The 3,449-nt window shown below is 39.7% G+C and overlaps 1 long non-coding RNA gene across 1 annotated transcript; it reads left to right on the top strand.

The window, feature by feature from the left end:
• Positions 1 to 1,275: 1,275 nt before the first annotated feature.
• LOC148694531 (uncharacterized) lies at positions 1,276 to 3,449 on the top strand. Its single transcript, XR_015966263.1, has 4 exons — positions 1,276 to 1,294; positions 1,371 to 1,425; positions 2,033 to 2,089; positions 2,524 to 3,449. It is a non-coding gene; the product is annotated as an uncharacterized LOC148694531 (long non-coding RNA).

A 3,449-nucleotide genomic window follows, 5' to 3' on the forward strand; every position in this document is an offset into this window, starting at 1 on the left:
CTGACCTTGATTTTGTGCATAGCCTCGACCTCTTCCTCGGGCTCATCCTCGGCTACGGTTGGATGAGCTCCCACGACGTGAGTTCCACTGCCCACGACCTTTATTTGGTTTGTCAATATTAAACTTTGACTCCAAAGCTTGCTCTAGCGTTGTGGGGCTTGCATTCTTCTGAATGCGTTGCTCGTGAACTATGAGGGATCCTAGTAGCTCTTCTGCGCTCATCACCTCCAAATCCTTGGATTCCTCAATGGCAGTCACCACATGCTCAAACTTAGATGTGAGTGACCGGAGTATCTTCTCCACAACTCGTACTTCATCGAGTCTCTCGCCATTTCTCCTCATCTGATTTACTATCACAATGAGCCTTGAGTGATAGTCGGAGATGCTCTCCCCTTCATTCAAATGAGCAGTTTCAAAATCTGCTCGAAGTGATTGTAACCTCACTTTCTTGACTCGATCTACTCCTTTGTAGATTGTACTGAGTGTATCTCATACTTACTTGCTCGTTGTTGCTTCTGCAACCTTCTCGAACGTTGAATCTTCCAAACCCTGGTATAGAAGATACAGCGCCTTTTGGTCCTTCTTTCGTAAGTCCTTGAGAGTGTTCCTTTGATCCGCAGTATATACGGCTTCTTGCTCGGCAGTTGGTACAACATACCCACTACTGACAACTTCCCATAGCTCCTGTGATCCAAACAATGCTTTGAATTGGATGCACCATCTTTCATAATTTTCTTTCTTCAATGTGGGAACTTGGAGTTGCACTAAGTTGGACGCCATAACTGCTGCACCTGCCAGAATGGTATTCTGGTTCTGATACCAATTGTTGGTATTTGACAGTTTACTAACTCAATACCAAAATATGTGGGTGATAAGTTTACAAACTCTATCACACCTCTTTCACTTTGCACTCTCAAATAAAATTGGACAAAGAAAGAAATAGAGAAAGGAGGGAAGCAACAAGCTTTGGCAAAACACTTGGACTTTGATATATGAAAAAGGTTTACAAACTATTGGAATAAGAAAGCTTACAAGCTTCTTCACAATTGGAAGTGGGATTTTGGATGGGATGATTTACAATGCTTGAGAACTTGGGTATTTATAGCAAACCAAATGATTAAACTAAGATTATTTATTACCACACAAAACACATTAAATGCACCTAATAATTTTTATTCAACCATACCTAACATTGCCTAACTTTCCATGCCTAACTTTGACATTGATTTTCAACAATAGCTAGTAGCAACCTTTTTTTGATTTGAATTTCCAACAGACCTGTCTACCAGATCAGGTCTGAATTGATATCAATTCTTTCTGTTTTTCGAATGCTTATGTTGTATGGCTAATTATTACATGTTGCCTCACAGCTGGTCGGCAGACAGTAGGCTACATTTAAGTGGCAGCAAAGATTCAACTCTCAAGGTAAACCATTTACTGGTTGTGAACTTTTTATTGTTTGGTGGTGATAAGGATTCCTATTAAAAAGAGTGAGACTGTAAGATTTCACATTGCATTAGAAACACGTCACGAAATGTAATGTGGTGTAAGTGGAAAAAATAATTGACATGTGGTTTCTTCGTATTTTGATAATTCTCCATGTCACGAAAAGAATCATCTCAAATTTTACTAATGGTTTAAATCCCAGTTCTGGTAAACTAGATATTAGTTTCCACATGACGTTCAAATAACTTGAGTTTGATACCAAACCCTATCAACCCCTGATATTGTTTTCATACATCCAAAAAATAAAATGTTATCTTTTAATTTCTGTTAATGATTTCACCACTGCAAGGCAGATTATTAGCTTTGACCTGGTAGTTTGTGGTTATGTACATTGGTATAACCTTGATTTCTATTTTCAGTTTCCTGATTACTGAATATTTCCATCACGTATGAACACCAATTTTTGAGCAACTAACTTCAGATTCCTTACACTTGTTTTGTTATTGTGTACCTTTGCCTGCGTGCTATTCCCTTTTTGGTTGTGGTGGAGTTTTTTGGGATTGATTTTTTTCTTTCAATCATATAGGTTTGGGATATCAGGGCACGGGCACTAAAACAAGACCTTCCAGGCCATGCAGATGAGGTATATATTTTCCCTTCACCGCAAGGGCACTGATACACTGTTTTGGTTACTGAAGCATGCTTGGAGGAGGATGGAAACATAGAGATATAGGAAGATTCCCAAAAACAGATACCAATTCCAAACTGTAGACATCAACTAAATCAATTGACCCTAACGTACATCAATGCATGTGTACTTACGCAAGTCTCTAATTGTACTCCTCTGAATATTCACAAAGACAAGTTGGGCTACTTTGAGGGAAGCCAAGGCCTCCAGTGTTTTATTGTCTGCTGGCCTTTATATTCATTCCACCTGTTATATAAGGACACAGCAGTTAATGCCGCGAATGAAGGAAGACAAATGCACCCGTGATAAGATTTATGCACACAAACGTGCCCTCTTTATATTGACCTATGGTAAGACCCATTTTTGAATGTTGAATTTGTTTTTGAAAGGTTTTTGCTGTCGATTGGAGTCCAGATGGTGGGAAGGTTGCTTCTGGTGGTAAGGATAGAGTTCTGAAGCTATGGATGGGCTAGATTAATGGTAGGCCGTAGTACGAGCAACTACATGATTGAAATACACAATGGTAGTAATTGTGCGTTGAAGTATTTGGCACCGTATACATAATGTATAATATACGACTACAGGGATACGAACAAGGATTTGGGAATCTAAGTATCAGTCACAAGAAAGGTTGACATGAAAAGCTCCTAAATCAGCATTAAAGTTTTTGATGCATTGGGTGCAAGCATTCTGCTTGGTTGAGCATTTTCGGAGCTGTCTGATGTGGACCAGCTAGGCAGCTAAGTTTTCTTCATTAGAGTTGTGCCATAAAGTAGTTTATATATTTCTTTCCTGAACTAATATTTGTTTTTGGTTGTATTGGAGGGAAACGAACCCTGAACTAATATTTTACGTTCGTACTCTGGAAATGTATACCTGCAGCTGATTCCTGTCTTCTGCTGTCATGCCAATATATGCTTATCTCATTTTGTAGCTCTCATGCTGGATTCGATGCTCATTTTTGTTGAAATAATAACTCTCGCTAAAACTGAAAAATAAAAAGAAAGAGCAATTAGTAATTACATGCAACATGAATTTTGTTGTTTCTTAGCCCATACGCATCAAGAATATTAGGTGCGGGAGATTCGAAAGGGATAAGGTGGCGGCGACAGTAAGAAGGCTTCTGCAGTGAGGAGAAAGGGTGGGCTGGATTGGTTTTTTGCGGGGCTTTGGTGGCTGTAGCCCGTCACGGTGGGAAATCTAGAACTTGGCTGCGGTTCCGTGGTTGAGATGATGCCGGAATAATTTGAAGACAATAGGGCCTCACTGTCGCCGGCAAATTTTACCGTCGAGCAACTAGATATGAGGGGCTTGA

The sequence above is a fragment of the Pyrus communis genome, chromosome 9 (assembly GCF_041283825.1).
Source record: "Pyrus communis isolate YQ-2024b chromosome 9, ASM4128382v1, whole genome shotgun sequence".
Taxonomy (NCBI): domain Eukaryota; kingdom Viridiplantae; phylum Streptophyta; class Magnoliopsida; order Rosales; family Rosaceae; genus Pyrus; species Pyrus communis.